This window comes from Mustela erminea, chromosome 16 (genome assembly GCF_009829155.1).
Source record: "Mustela erminea isolate mMusErm1 chromosome 16, mMusErm1.Pri, whole genome shotgun sequence".
NCBI lineage: Eukaryota > Metazoa > Chordata > Mammalia > Carnivora > Mustelidae > Mustela > Mustela erminea.
In genome coordinates, this window is record NC_045629.1 from 2764226 (window position 1) to 2781772 (window position 17547).

Below are 17547 nucleotides of genomic sequence, written 5' to 3' on the forward strand. Positions count from 1 at the left end.
TTTGATTTCCTGGTTGATCCAAACATTCTTTGGTCTAAAGACCAGGGTGGTCTTTAACTTCCAAGTGTTTGAATTCCTTCCATACTTTTTCTTGTGGTTGAGTTCCAGTTTCAATGCATTGTGATCTTAGAATATGCAGAGAATAATCTCAGTATTTTGGTATTGGTTGAGCCCTGATTTGTGACCCAGTATGTCTGTTCTGGATTTCTCCAGTCTATTTTAGAGAAAGTTCCATGTGCACTAGAAAAGAATGAGTATTCTGTTGTTTTAGGGTGGAAGGTTCTGTATATATCTATGAGGTCCATCTGGTCCAATGTGTCATTCAATGTTCTTGCTTCTTTAGTGATTTTCTGCTTGGATGATCTGTCTACATGAGAGTGCCATGTTAAGATCCCCTACTTTTAATGTATTCATATCAATATGACTATTTATCGTGATTAACAGTTGACTTATGTAGTTGGCTGCTCCCATATTGGGGACATAAATATTTAAAATTATTATATCTTCTTATTGGATAGACACTTTAAGAATGATGTAGTGCCCTTCTTTATCTCTGACTACAGTCTTTAGTTTAAGATCTAACGTATCTGATATGAGAATCACTACCCCAGCTTTCTTTTCAGGTCCATTGGCATGAAAGATGTTTCTCTATCCCTTCACGTTCAGTCTGGATGTACCTTTAGGTTCCAAATGTGCCTCTTTTATACAGCATATAGATGGGTCCTGTCATTTTATCCAATCTGCAACCCTGTGTCATTTTATGGGAGCATTTAGGCCATTCATGTTGAGAGTGATTATTTAAAGATACGTGTTTATACATCATGCTGCCTTTGAAGTCTTTGTTTCTATAGATTGTCTCTGTAAATTTCTGTTCTATGTCACTTGGGTTATTCTTTTATAGAACTCCCCCTCCCCTTAATATCTCTTGTAGTGTCAGCTTTGTGGTCACCTTTATACTTTTTTTTTTTTAATTTTTTAAACCTTGCCAGACTTGGAAGCTCTTATCTCTCCATCCATTTTGAATGTCAACCTTGCTGGATAAAGTATTCTTGGCTGCATGTTCTTCTCATTTAGTGACCTGAAAATGTCTTTCCAGACTTTTCTTCCTTGCCAGGTTTCTGTGGAGAGGTCTGGTGTTATTCTGATGGCCCTTCCTCTGTACATAAGGAATCTGTTTCCCCCTAGGTGCCCTCAGAACCTCTTGTCTCTAATTCTGTTTTCTTTTTCTTTTTTTTTTTAAGATTTTATTTATTTATTTGACAGACAGAGATCACAAGTAGGCAGAAAGGCAGACAGAGAGAGAGGAGGGGAAGCATGTTCCCTGCTAAGAAGAGAGCCCAATGTGGGGCTCAATCACAGGACCCTGGTATCATGACTTGAGCCAAAGGCAGAGGTTTTAACCCACTGAGCCACCCAGGAACCCCAACTTAATTCTGTTTTCATGGCTCCTAAGCTGTTTGTTCCAGGCCTCCTCCTGATCCTTTCTCTCTATCATTTTCTCCTCTAGATCACTAATTCTATCTTCTGCTTCAGTTGCCCTAGCTGTTAGAGAATTTAGATTAGATTGGATCTCATTGATAGCATTTTTAACTTCTTCCCAGGCAGCTTTCACTTATGCCCTTAGAGATTCCATGTTGTCACTAATGGTTTTCTCCAACCTAGCCATTGTCTGGATAACTGTTACCCTGAGTTCCCTTTCCAATATAATGTTTATGTCCATATCCAATAGTTCTGATGGAGAGGGCAAAGTCTGAATTTTCCCTCTGCTGGGTATTCTTCTTCCTAGTCATTTTGGTGAGAGGTGGTTGAGGGAAGGTGTATCTGAATATATCAACTGTGATCCAGGCAACGTGCACCCAGGAACACTTTTGAGCAATCAGAAGTCAGCACTGAAAAGAAAGAAAGAAGAGAGAGAGAGAGAGAGAGAGAGAGAGAGGAAAGGAAAAAAAAAAGAAGACCCAGCCAAAATGGGCCCAATGGTAAGATTTATAAGGTATAGAAAGAAAAATGTATAATCAAAAATACTGACAAAATTAATAACAAGAAAAAAGAAAGAACACAGCCAAAATGAACCCCAAGGATAAGATATATGCAATACCAGAACAAAAATAAATATACAGAAACACTGACAGAAGAAAACGTTTGGAGGGTCTTATAAACACTCAATGTGGGCAAGGAAGGTTATTTTGATTCTTCCTGGATATATTGATATTTTTGTTAAAGGACTCAACTTCTCAGAGATAAAGGAAGATTAAAACTGGTTTATATATAGGGATAGTATTGATTAGGGAAAGAGGATTACCTTGAAATTTATATTTATATGTATATTAAAAAATAATAAAGGGGGTGCCTGGGTGGCTCAGCAGGTTAAGCCCCTGCCTTTGGCTCAGGTCATGATCTCAGGGTCCTGGGATCGAGCCCCACATCGGGCTCTCTGCTCAGCAGGGAGCCTGCTTCCTCCTCTCTGTCTCTGTCTGCCTCTCTGCATACTTGTGATACCTGTCGGTCAAATAAAAAAAAAAATAAAGAAGAATAAAGAAAAAAAACACAGGTATATGTATGAAAAAATTTCAAATTAAAAGGTTAATATGGAATATGTTTCATTGAACCTCTAGTTGTAATGGTAAGTAGGTTAAAAAAAATTAAGAAGAACAAGACTAGTGAGAATAAATTAAAAATATAAGTTGTATCTATGAAATATACAGGTTTTATGGCAATACTGGGAGCTTAATATCTTGTTTTCCCCCTAATAATGGGGCTTTACATTTTTATGGGGACCCTGTGGTGGTTGTCCTCTTGTTCTTTTGGCTAGCTTTCTCAGGAGGAGCCTGGTTCATTGTTTTTCAGTCAGTCTTGCTTGGTTTGAGTCTTCCTGCTCCCTATCAAGGGGCTTGGTTCTGTGGAAACCAGTTTTTCAGGCTTTTGTTCTCTGAAAGCTTTTGTTCTTTGGTGGCTTTTTGCAGATTTTTGGAGGTTTAGTGGAAAGCAAACTGCACCCAGATCTCTGCCTCAGAAAGAAACCTCAGTCGGCTCCCCTCTGGTTGGTCCAAAACACACAAACTCTCTCTCTGCAATCCCGCTGAGCCAAACAACCTCCCACAGGCAGTGCATGTCCCCAGCCACCATCTCAGGAGTCACCCAAAGGGCCCGCTTGTCTCTGCACTCCCGTGCCACTAAAACTGCGAGTGATATTGGTCCAGGGAGCCCGCTTCTGGTGGCTGCCTTTGCCAGGACTGCTGTCTGGGGTCCAGACCTCAAAGTTTTGCAGGTTGCTACCAACCGGAGATAGTGAGCTGAGTTTTTTCAAGACTTGACTGGGAGTGCTCAGATTCGGCTGGTCCTAAAGACCACTGAATAGCACCCGCAGGAAGCTGTCTCAGGTGCTGATGGAAAGTGTGGTTCAGATCCTGGTCACGGTTGCACAGTGCATGCAGGACACAAAAGACTGTGGTTGTAGAGAGCACTGGTTGGCATCCACACGAGACTCTCTCTCTCTCTCTTTTTTTTTTTTTTTTTAAGGTTTTATTTATTTATTTGACAGAGAGAAAGAGAGATCACAAGGAGGCAGAGAGGCAGGCAGAGAGAGAAGGAAGCAGGCTCACAACTAAGCAGAGAGCCCGATGTGGGGCTCCATCCCAGGACCCTGAGATCATGACCTGAACTGAAGGCAGAGGCTTAACCCACTGAGCCACCCAGGCACCCTATACACAAGACTCTCTTAAGCACACTGATGGGAGTGCACCCAGATGAGCGGTGATGGAAGCCATGGAAAGCCCAGAGCTCAGAGACCACAGCCTGGAGACTTTGCCACACTCTCTGGTACAGGTGGTCACCAGAGGTGGTTGTCCTGGGCTTGGGCCCATGCCCATTACCCCCTGATTCCACCAGCTGCCCCTAAGATCTTTTGCTCTTTTTGAGTGCTTTTAACCAGACTCTAAGTTAATGCTGGTCCCCAGTCTCAGGGCACTTTCATATTGGGGTACTACTTTCTAATGGGTCACTTCTGGTGGCTTCCTCCCCCTTCTGTTTATCCTCCAATATCAGTTCCCACTCCATTTTACTTCTCCACTGGTGCTTTCCAACCCCATAGAGATCCAGAAATGTATAATCTTACATCTCAGGCTGATTTCATGGGTGTTCAGAGTGTTCTGGTAGATAATTAGCTCACTTTAGGGGACCAGTTGAAACAGGGTCTCCTACTTCTCTGCCATCTTGCCCCTTGAGTTTTATTTCTACTTATATATAAATATATAAAATAATATCTAAATTTTATCAATAAAATATTTATAAAAGTGTGTTTTCTTTATGTTAAATTTGTCATTTTATGATAAATCTATTGGATTTTAAGTGCTTTTTTATGCCTATAGATGTGACTGTGTTTTTTGTCTTCTGTTAATACTTTGTATAATATAGATTATTTTCAGTTGTTTAAACTTGCATCCCTATATATATTTCCACTGTTTGTGGTGTATAATCCTTATTACATGTTGTTAGATTCAGTGTACTAGTATTTAATGAGGATTTGTGATCCTATATTCCTAAGGGATATGGAAGGAAACTGGTGATCTTCTTTTTTGTTTTGTGTTTTGGTTTTGGAATCAAAGGAATGCTCATCTCATAAAATAAGAAAAGAAGTGTTCTATCCCTCAGCACTTTTTAGGAAGTGTTCTTTTTTACATATTTTGTAGAATTTACCAGTAAGCCATTTTGACCTGGATTTTTGTGGGAAATTAATGCTAATCAACCTCTTTATGTATTACAGATCACTTCAGATTTTTATTTCTTCCAGAGTCAGTTTGGTAGTTTGTGTTTTTCTACAAATTTTTCCATTTCATCAAGTTTTTTAATGTGTTAACCAAGTAGTGGTTTGTAATATTTCCTCACAAACCTTATTTTAAGTGTCAGCAAACTTTTTAGTGGTGTCCCCTCTCCCATTTTTTGTTTAAAAAATTGAATCTTCTTTCTTTTTCCTTGGTCACTCTACCTAAAGATTTACTAATTTTGTTATCTTTTCAAAAACATAATTTTTAGTTTCACTGATTTTTCTCTGTTGTTTTATATTCTTTATTTCATTCATTTTCACTTTAATCATAATCTTTTCCTTCTTCTGATACTTTATTTTTCTTCTCTTTTCTTCAATTTTTGTAGGTGGCAATTAATTAATTAATTAATTAATGTATTTATTTATTTATTAGATTTTATTTAATTTTTTCAGTGTTCCAAGATTCATTGTTTATGAATGCAGTGCTCCATGTAATACATGCCCTCCTTAATACCCACCACCAGGTTCATGCCCCACTCCCCTCTCCTCCAAAAGTTTGTTTCTCAGAATCCACTGTCTCTCATGGTTCATATCCCACTCTAATTTACCCCAATTCACTTTTCCTTTTTTTCTACTAATGTCCTCCATGTTATTCCTTATCTTCTACAAGTAAGCAAAACCATATAATAATTTATTTTCTCTGCTTAACTTACTTCACTCAGCATAATCCCCTCCAGTCCCGTCCATGTTGATACAAAAGTTGGGTATTCATCCTTTCTGATGTATAATTACACATCCTTTCTGATGTGTAATAAGTAGGAATTTACAATATTAATTTGAGACTTTCTTTTTTTGTTCTTCTAAAGATTTATTTATTCATTTGAAAGAGAGAGAGAGTGGAGGAGAGGCAAAAGGAGAGGGAGAAAGAGAATCTCAAGCAGACTCCTTGCCAAGAACCAAGCATGGAGCCTTATGGAGGGCTTGATCCCAGAACCCTGAGATCATGACCTGAGCTGAAATCAAGAGTCACTCAACCAACTGGGCCACCCAGGTGCTCTGAGACTTTCATTTTTAATGTACATGTCATAGACATACATTTCCCTCTAGGTGCTTTCTAGTTACATATAATAATGTGACACATTGTGTTTTCATGTTCATTCATCCAAAAGTCTTTTTTATTTTTCCTTCTGATTTTTGACTCACTGATTAAAGACTGCTATATGATTTCCACAAATTAGAAATTCTCAAATTCATTCTTGCTATTGTTTTCCAATTTACTTATATTTTAGTCGTAGAACATGATTTGTGCAGTTTCAGTTATTTTCAGTTTATTGTTGGATAATGTTACATGTGCACTTGTAAAGAACATTTTCTGCTATTGTGAGTTGTGTGTTGTTTACATATTCTCAGGTCTCATTGGTTTACTTGTTATATGAGGTAAAGACAAGAAAAATATTTTCTTTGCTTCTGCCACTGTACTCAGGTTCTTAACAATCAGAACATGATAATAATAAAAATACTATTTATTCCAGGCCTTGTTAACTTAAGACCCATAGTCCTGTACAAACCTCATAGTTGGCTTTTAAGATGTCTGCAAACTCTTCAAAATAGTATTTTCCCCAAAGAAAAGGAAACCCAGTATCAGTAAAAATAACTTGCCTAATTTCACAGATGGTGACAAAGACAAGAGTAAAAGAAGTTGGGTTCCTTGATTCCCTTCATACTGTTCATTTTATTATATATTATATCAGCTAGGGAAAAGTTATACTTTCTTATTTGTATATTAATGAATAAAAACTACTAGGCATTTATTCATTATTTCTTGCTTTTAGTTCCATCTATACCTACATGGGGAAATTTGCTATTTGTTTTAAATCGTGTTATTTTAAGAAAAATATTATTTTTCTTAATTTTCCTTAATTTTCTTAATTTTCTTATTTTTCAAAATTATTTAAAAACAGTTATCATAAGGGAAAGAAATTGGATAAAAATAAAATGAACTCTAATAAGAAGTATTAACAAGCACTCCCAGAGAAAAGAAAGAGTTGTATTTGACAGGAGATGAGGCAAAGAAAAAGTTTGAAAAGAGATGAGGCAATGAATAATGGTGATCCCACTGTAATACTTATTGTTGCTCAAAACTTATTTTTTCTGTTCTGGTAGATACTTCTAGGGTGACCTCCTACACAATTCTGTCCTTCTAGACACATAGGATCATTTTTTAACTAATTAATTTATTTTTAGAGCAAGAAAGAGAGAGAGCACATACATGTGTATGAGCAAGGGGAGGGAGAGAGAGAGAATCTCAAGCAGACCCCCCACTGAGGAGGGCAGAGGTTGACATGGGGCTCAATCACATGACCCATGAGATAATGGAAATCACCAGTTGGACACTTAAGTAACTGAGCCATTCAGGTGCCCCAGCACATAGAATAATTATAATTCCATACCATCTTGCTCTTAGGCAAAGCCATGTGGTTGGTTCTGACCAATCAGTTATGAGCAGAAATGGTACAGATTCTTTCTGGGCCTAAGTATTTAACAGCTGATGTCAGACTCTGGAATGATAGTCTGTATTCAGTGCACCTTCATGAAATTCTGTAGAAAAATGTTTAAGAACCCCAGGAATTCTCTAGGATGCCTCTCATTATTTCCATGCATAATGTAGAAAGAAAAAAAAAAAAGCTAAAACAAAGCAAAATGATTGGAGACAAATACCATGCAGGACTGAAGGTTTAGGCCATTACACAATGTAAAAAGCCAAGACTACTAGAAGTCCTGTCTGAGAGCAAGGCAAATATGGAAGAAGGAAGCCATAGGCATTGACTACAACTCTTTGGCCTATTGCAGATATGAGGACTCTTGTGTTTTCCATTGTGGTCTTGTATGCCTATTTGTGTATGCAAGTCATTTTTTTCTCCTCCTTCCTCTCTATTTTTTTAATTTTATTTCTAATTTAACACAGCTTAAGTTTGCAATCTCATATGAAAGTAATATAATATTTGCTGGGACATGACCAAATATGAGACATAGTTAATATAACCAGATAAGTACAAAGACACTCAGAGCTATACTTCTCCTCACTTTGTGAAATGAGAACTTCACTTGTCGGAAGGACTGCTGTATCCTCTTAGGTGACAGCATGAAAGTATGTTGTTGATGGACAAAAGTTTAAATGTGTATAGAAGGGCACATGTAGAAATTGGCTAGACTGTACCAATTATCAGATCTTGGTATCCAAATCTGAATCTGTTTTTTATTGCATTTATGATAATAGTGATGGATTCCTCCAGGATTTCTCCTTCGGTGAAAGCATAGTAATTAGTTTGCTAGTTGAGAAAGCTGTTGGAACATTGCAAGAGAAAATATTTTTAGTTTTCATGGGCTTTGATTTCACTATTCTGGCTACTGCCACACACTCTGGCTACTTCCAGAAGCTTGTGTGTGGGGACCTCACAGAACTTGGTGATCTGGTCCCATTTTGCATCTAGAACACACATTCCCTTAGTGAGTTTATAGTCTTGGTCCTAGACTGTTGACTACTTTACCATACCTCTCTCAATACAGACCCACATTGCCCAGGTCTTGCAGCTCTGTCTGCAGGTGGGCTCTTTGCCCTAAAACTTTGTGCCCACCAGCTACCAACAGCACAGTTCTTCTGTACCTCAGAAGAACTGTGCTGTTGTTGTTTTTGGCCTTCCTAAAAGAAACATGGAGTACCTCCACACTCATTCTACTCTGCCAAGGGTCACAGCTGTGAACAACATCTGACTCAGGCAATTCAGTGACAAGTTTGAGAGTGACAAATGACCAATTTAGGATTTGAACCTAAGAAGTCTTGCTCCTGAAGATCTAAGTACTTTGTGTGATATTTCCATAGGAACTAGACATAAAAGACAAATATATTCTGATTCTGCACTAAGGAATTGGATTCCATATAGATTGGAGGGGCAGAAAGACCTGCAGACAGACTTTTAGTATAATGCGGTAACTACAGTGGTAGAGGATAATCTAGATGGGACTATAACACAAAGGGAACTAAACTAGCCCAGGAGTACAGGATAAGATTATTCTTGAGCCAAACTGAAAGGATGAGTAGGAATTATTTTGAAAACAAGTCAGGGAAAATAAGCCTGATATAAATTATAGCATTGATTTATTTATTTAACAAATACTTATTTCTATTCTGCTATGTTCTATCCTTAAACTAATGGTATAGCTATAAACAAAATAAGAAAGAGAAGAACATGGAGATGTTTGTAATTTTACTTCTAAAAACAAATAGAAAATAAACTAAACCAAGATGGATGTTAAAATTGATTAGTGGTAAGTTTGCTCAGATACAAGACAAAAATAAAAGCATTTTCTTGGAGTCTCATAAGGAGGATAAGGATTTGGGCAAATGTGGAAACCACTTGCATTTTGCAAACTATGATGGGAGTCATTATACAGGTATATATTTATACCTTTAAGAGGCTGGGGGCAAGGACAGCCCAATGTGAGGATGACAAAGAAATGCCAGGTGAGTGGTGTTGAGAACAGGGTTCAGTGCCCTGGCTGCCCAGAATCCATCTCGTGTTTGTTGGGTACACCTAATTTCTTTCCACAATAGGGGCTGAGCTAGTAGCATCATAAAATCAATGTACACCATTTTCCTCTAGCCAAGTGGTGGCAGACACTTAATGCTTCTGACAGGAACTTCAGTCATAAGTTAAGTGATTCAGGAATAAGAAAATGGTTAGAAATCATGGATTTCACTAGGGATATTTTCAAATTTATCTTTTGCCATGAAGCCTTCCAGAGCTGCCTTGCTCTCTATAATTTTTCTTAAGCTTGGCTCTTTGTCTTCACATTGATCTGTGAACTACTTGGTATGTGTCTAAGAATTCCTTTCCGATGCTATTTAGCTAGAATAGCTTTTGTTTGGAACTATGGAAGTTTCAGCCGTACAGAAGGAAGAATGGACTTGCTGTTTCAAAGCACTTCTCAGTTTTAATTTACTGGAATTTACTGTATAGCCTCATAAGTTTCCTGTCCATGGAATCCATTTCTTTAATGCATGCTACAGCTCTTCTGTATCAGTGACTGTTTTAGATTAATGAAATATCAGTGACTGTTTTAGATTAATGAAATTGACAATTCAATCATCTTTTGTCATGTCCTATTATTTACAAATCTTAGACCACATATTCAAATTGTCCCTTGTTCTCAATTTTCAATGTTGCCCATCATTAATCTTACATATCCAAACTCTTATTTTTCAAGATATGAATTCACATTTAATTTTATAAATATACATAATTTAACTTTTACTTACTTTTAATAAAATTGGAAATAAATGAAATCATATTCCTAAGATTCAAATGAGAGCACATCATTTCAAAACCAGAGTCTACACAGTCTACACACAGGTCCTCAAGAGAAGAACATAACTCCTACCTTACTTAGGATTCAAATATGTTGCAAATTTGGAAAAGTATAAAAAGATCTAAGATAAGGTTGAGCAAGAAAGAAAGCTCTTCACTGAGATTTTCCATTTCTCATAGTTTATGTCTTCAATCCACTATTTCTTACCACTCAGCTCTGTCAATAAACAATTGTCATAACATCCTTGATCATATTCTTATGTAGTAAATGAGAATAAAAAGCAAAACTAACTTCATGTCACAAAAGATAGTGTTGCCTCAGGATACAATCTGAAATTTATTCATTATGACAATTTTAAATACTATATAGTTCCCTGGAATATTAAATATGAATATTTTATGTGCAAAATTAAGAATATATGTTTTTTCATGGTATTTTACCCTTCTTGAATTCTCTGTTTTTAAAATTTATAGCTCTGGGACGCTTGGGTGGTTCAGTCAGTTGGGCCGCTGCCTTTGGCTCAGGTCATGATCCCAGGATCCTGGGATCGAGTCCCACATCAGGCTCCTTGTTCAGCAGGTAGCCTGCTTCTCTCTCTGTCTCTGCCTGCCACTCTGCCTGCTTGTGCTCTCTCTCTGACAAATAAATAAAATCTAAATAAATAAATAAATAAATAATAAAATGTATAGGTCTTACACCAAAAACAATGACTGAATCCTAAAAATGGAACTGCTCTCTGGCTGCAGCCAAAACCAAGCTTCTTTAGTATAATTATCATTATGTCAGCATAGAAAATGCCATCATATAATGAATCCAGCTGTCAGTCTTTACCATGTAATAAACATTTTCATATCAAACAAGTTGTTTCAAAGCACTTTTCATTTTTAATTTACTGAAAAAGTTTGACCCTCCATAGCCTCCCAAAGCTAGTAAATGTGAATGAAGTTAATGTCTCAAAATCTTTGCCCCTGTCATTTGTTTCTATTTAGCAGAAGGGAGAGGGGGAGGGAGAACTCAAAATATCACCCAAATGCCAAGATAAATTTATTTTGTTATACTTCAGATATTCTGTGTCTGTTTCAAACTCTTTTCTGATGTCCACTAAAGTAATATTGCTTAAATAATTTTATTTTGAAGCATTTTATAGACTAATAGCTTTGAAGAGAGAATATTGGATAAAAATAAAGGCTAGATTAGTTTTAGAGGCAGAAATTGTCTCAGTTGTGGATGAGATTTGTTTGTCTCATACTCTTGTGACTGAGGAGTTATGCAGAGAAACCTCATGAGGAAAATGCCATAACCCTGTCATCATTCGTTGGACCCTCTGGCTCTCATTTGCCTCATCTCACAAGTCACATGTAGTTATTGTTCAAGCAACAGCTAACCTGTTTGTAATTCTCAATATCTAGATAATTGGAAATTTACACTAAATAGTGGGTTTATGGTTTTGGTTAATCAACCACCCCCCCCCCCCCCCGCAAGAAAAGTCCAATTTTCTGTAGGGTCTCCTATATGTACCATAACTATAAGGCCAAATTTGTATTATAGTATATGCCTCTCAGTTATTTGCAAGTAAGTTAATGAAACTCTACCTCTTGTTTTCTGTTTTTCATTTTTAAGAGTTTATTTATTTATTTATTTATTTGAGAGACCGAGAGGACATGAGAGAGAGCAGGCAGGGGATAAAGGACAGAGGGAGAGGGAGAAGCAGACGCCTCACTGAGCAGGGAGCCCAGATGCATCCCAAACCCAGATCCTGGGATCATGACCTGAGTCAAAGGCAGACACTTAACCAGCTGAGCCACCCAAGGGTCCTTACCTCTTGATTTCAATATAACCTGATGTATTAAGGGAGTTTATAATTGCGATTTTTAACCAAAATAAAATAAAATAATGTGTGATAGGAAAATATACCACAATAGAATATGTTTATTAATTTCTTTTTTAATATTAAGATATCTATGTTGGAATTTGTGTTATTCTCAAAGTACTTTTGTCACTGTAACAGGATTTCAATAAAAGTTGGTAATGCAACAAAAAGATAGTGTCCTTTATGACTGCCAAGGAAAATAGTTTGATTAAAGAAAGAAGCAAGCAAGCAAACTTCCTTAATAAGCTTTGCTGGAGTTGAGGACACCTTACCATAACAATGGATTTATCAAGTGCCATTGAATGAGAAGAAATTGTAAGCTAAAATTACGTGAGCTTGAGGCTCCTGGGTGGCTCATTCAGTTGACTATCCAACACTTGATTCTGGTTCAGCTCATGATCTCAAGATTGAGCTCTACATCAGGCTGCACACTCAGCACAGTCTCCTTGAGATTCTCTCTCTCCCCCTCTTGCCCTATTCCCTGCACATATATGCATGCATGCTCTCTCTCTCTCTAAAGAAATAAATAAAGCCTTTAAAAAATTACTGAGACTTAACCAACTGAAGGTAAATATTCTCTTCACTGGGTTTCTCATTTCTGCTAATAAAAGTCTCCTATAAATTATAATTTTTGTGTTTTGTTGTACACTTTTCCCAACTCATAAAGAAAGCTGATTGTGAGGTTGAATTGTCTTGTGATGCTTTCTTTTCAGGTAACCCATACACACAGTGACAGATGTACTTCCACGGAAAAAGAGACACCACTGGGATGTCTGAGACCTAGATGTGGAAGACTGTTGCATGTCAGACTGCTGCTGTTCAGTAAGGACTTCTGTAGACGATCTATCATTCCACTTCAAAATAATGTGGACAGACACTGAAGTGTTTTAGGGACACTTAACAAATAGGTGTTTAGGGCAAAAGTGTTATAAGTTTATAAACCCACTTAATTATTAAATTTAAATACTCTTGAAGGTCTACATTTGGACCTTTGTTTTTAGTGTTTTTCTTTGTACATATTTTTATTCATTCCAATATAACATACAGAAAAGAGTAGAATATTTAAATTTCCCCGTAAATATACTATGAAAAACTTTAGTCACTGTATCTCACAACTACTTATGAACTATTTTCTAGAGATATTTGGGAAAAAATTGTAGCTCTTCAGAGGATACTGACAAATGTTCTCCTCAAACCCACACATACAGAAATAAACTGGCACAGACAGACTTCATTTAGATCATGAGCAATGTGCACTAGGGAGTCCATGGAAAAACTGGTTTGATAGTTGTGTTTTCATCAGCTTCTGCCTTCATTTTCTTAGTGCTCTTTCTTCATCTATCAAAGGAGGGTAATAATAATGAAACTAACCTCATATGGCTGTTGTTATTTATAAATGACAACAGTGCTGAAAAAGTACTCTACCTAGCATATATAATAAACTCTTTTCTCAAAATATTTCATTTATTTATTTGTCAGAGAGAGAGAAAGAGAGAGAGTTTGTTCCCAAGCAGGAGGAGAGGTAAGCAGAGGGAAAAGCAGGGTCTCCATGGGCAAGGAGCCAGATGTGGGACTTGATCCGAGGACGCTGGGGTCGTGACCTGAGCTGAAGGCAGACACTTGACCAACTAAGCCACCCAGGCATCCATATAATTAACTCTTAATAAATGTTAACTGTCATGGTTGTTAACTGTTTTTTATTTCAAACATGATTTCAAAAATTGACTCTATATTAGTTATTTTAGAAATATTAACAAAATTATAATGACATTATATATTCCTTCTCTAATTCCATTCTAATAGTCTACAACTGTATCAGACGAAATGTCTAACATTTTAGACAGCCAAGTTACAAAAGGAACTAAAGAAAGAAACCTAGATTTAAAGTTTATTTCTAAAATAACTAATATAAAATATAATTAGGATAAAGTACAATAAAAACTTTATTGTTAAGTCATGTCCGTTGAAACATGATAGTTATATATAATAGTTTCTTCTGTTTATGGGTGGTATTTAACACATTAAATACCACCCATAAAATTGTTTTGTAAGTCTCTGAACTAATGTTTAAATGCATCCTCTACCAATTCTATAGTTTCAGAGATTTGATAGTTTTAAAACTGTGTGTAAATGTGTTTGAAAATCAGTCTTATATTCACTCATTCCATTTGTATAGTAGCACCTATCTTTGTTCTCTTGTCTTATACTCCAGAGAGGAGCTTTTTTCTTTTATAAACTGTGTTCCTAATATTTATAAATAAATATATTTGTATAAAAATTGACTCTACTTATGATCAAAAGAGTGAAATTAGGTTTGCTATTCACTCTGAGGATGTTCCCTCATGTACAACTTAGAATACTTACATTACAATACCATAAAAATGCTATGTGGAAGGCATTTATGAATAGAAAATGAAACATATACTTCATCATACCTCTATTGCAATGCTGACTATATGTGTATCTGTGTTTGTTTAATACATACATGCAACAGTTGCTACATGACAAATGTTAGCCCTTTATCCCTCAAACAAGTATTTGTTACAAAAAAATGTTCATTATAAATTTGAATAATTTTTATTGCCTACCACAAAACTAGTTAAATGTATGAGTCTTACAAAGAATGGACAGAAATTGAAAAGTCCCCTCCTATGCATATGTATGTGTTTGAATATAAAAGGTCGTTATAGAATGGTAAATCAAAACTTTCATGATACTGAATTTAAAGGTATCAAGCTAGGATTAGGAGTCTTCCTATACCATAATTCACAACTCAAGAGAAAAAAACATGTATGAGAGTCAATATTTCTCTTTTCCCATACACGATTATATCATAGATGTCTGAAATATTATCACCAGCAATAAGACTGGAATTACTTCCTTTCCAAAAAAAATTTAAGAATATTGGCAATGTCATTTGGCCATCTATAAACTTATAATGATGCATTTAATTTTATTTAACACAGGAAAAATATGATTATATTGGAATGGCTATTGTGTCCTAACTCCTCAGTGCTCTGAATTACTTTGTCCAACCTGCTGTAACCCTCAGTAGACACACTTCAAGTCACTGAAAAAGCTGTAGTTTGGGAAAAGAGAGGGCTTCAACCTTCAAGAATGTTTTTGACATTGATATGTTGTGACAAACCAATCACCATTCTTTTTGGACTGTTCCAAAACACATATGGAATTATAAAGTGAGTCAAAATTTCTTCCTAATGCCTAGCAATATCTTATGCTTTCTGACTGATGACAATAGGAACAATAGGAGCACACAGCAACAGGAACACAAAATGGGCACATCATAAAACATTCATGAATATTGAGTTAACCTATCCACATGGAGGCTGTAGACTGAAATTTTTGAGGTTCCATTCTGGTAAAAGGAATTTATGATTGCATTCATTTTTAATATTTTAAGGAATGAGATTGGAACTCAATTTATTTCTTCAAATGTGACTTAAACATTCTGCCACACTATGTACAAATATATACTTCTTTCTTTTTTTTTAATTTATGTATTTTAGAGAGAGAGAGTATGGGGGAGAAGGAGAGAGAAACTTAAGCACTCCACACTAAGCACAGAGCCCAATGTGGGGCTCAATCTCATGACCCTGAGATCATAACTTGAGTTGAAACCAAGAGACTGACACTTAAACAACTGAGATACCCAGGTGTCCCATACTTACTTCTCATGAGGTGAAGTACCTTGTTTACTTTTTATGAGGTGGAGAAGTGTTCCACATAAACTGAAATTAGACAACAATAACTAACTTAAGGAATAATTTGCCATTTGCTCACTCATGTTTTATTTCCAAATGCATTAATACATTTTAACTTACTTAAAATCAATGAAAAAATCAACAAAAACAAACAGGAATTTATATACTCCTTGGAGGAAAAACAACAACAATGAATTATCCTGTAGTCATGGAGTCACGGAAACATGGCAATTACAGCTAGATTTAAATGCATTTAATTTAGCAACAACTCACATCAATGACCGTGACAAGTCAACAAATTGATGAAAGTTCCTTACTTTTGCAAATCAACAAGTTAAAACAGATTTACTCTAGGGACACCTGGGTGGCTCAGTTGGTTAAGTGTCTGGCTCAGGTCATCATCAGGATCCTTGGATCAAGTCCTGAATTGGGCCCCTTGCTCAGTGGGGAGCCTGTTTCTTCCTCTTCCTCTGCTGCTTCCCTTGCTTGTCCATGTTCTCTCTCTTTCTCTCTGACAAATAAATAAAATAAAATCTTAAAAAAAAATTTACTCTAGTAAACATGCTCCACATGCCAACAACCAACAAAAATCTTACCTGAATAAGCGAGCTTCTATCTCTGAAATTCTGCCCATCCTGATACTCCATACCCTAAAACTCCTGTCCTCTTCTGCAAGAATGGACCAGACCAGCATAACTTTTTCCTATTACATTAAGTAATAATTTAATCTTTGTCTTGTTATTTAAGATAAGTGGCACTCTCATCATCCTTTGACAATTCTAGAGATTTCAATGAGTTTGGTAGCATTCTAAGAAATAGTTGGACCATGAGATGTCCCCCTGATCCATAGCCCCAAACTCTATTTTTATTCTTTAGAACCACTGCCAGTTACATCAGTGTTAAGAAAATCTGAGCTATGACTAATTTTATGAGTTCTAGTGATGAATTGTTCTGTTAGAACAATCAGAAAATGAATTAATTTCATGAGTTCTGTTTGACAAAGTTATTTTACAAAACTAGTATTTGTAATCACATAGATTATTGTATAAGACCATTAGATTTAGAGCTGTGTATCAGGGAATTAGACCTAGGTTTTGTATAAAGTTACTTTAATTTGCAAGTAACTCATTTGGTAAAAAAATGAGACAGTGTCATTTTATTATCTAGTTTGCCAGTATATACTTTAATAGAAGAGTATTATTTTGTCATTAACCTGTTTATTCTGCTGCTTGTTTTGTTTATACTTTTTTTGGTCTATTGCTTGTCCTGAATGTGCTGTTGCCATTGAGTGTGTGAGGGAAACTCTGCAGTGAACAACCTGAGGAATGCACCCAGCAAGTTTCCAATCCAACCCAAGCCAGCCCTGATGGCTAGTGTTGAAGGATGATTAGACTGCCACCATGTTCATGTGAAGGTGATTGGTTGATTATCACCTTCAGTTCCCTAAGAATTCTTCATGAGGTCATTCCCTGCTTTGTTAATATGTGAAAAGGTTACTGTGATTAGGCCATAGTTGAGGATATCAGCTCATTGATCATTTGGTCTTTGATAACATATATTGTGGATCCAATATAGTGACCTGCTTTTTCTGTCAGTCAGGGTGTGTTTATGTCAACACTGCAATCTGTTTCTGCAAGAAAGATTACATCCTCATTATCTCATCATAATCCAAATTTTGAATTTATCTTCAAGAATGAAAATATTTTAATGAGTAGGAATTACGATGGCTATTCTTTTTTTTTTTTTTTTAAGATTTTATTTATTTATTTGACAGAGAGAAATCACAAGTAGATGGAGAGGCAGGCAGAGAGAGAGAGAGGGAAGCA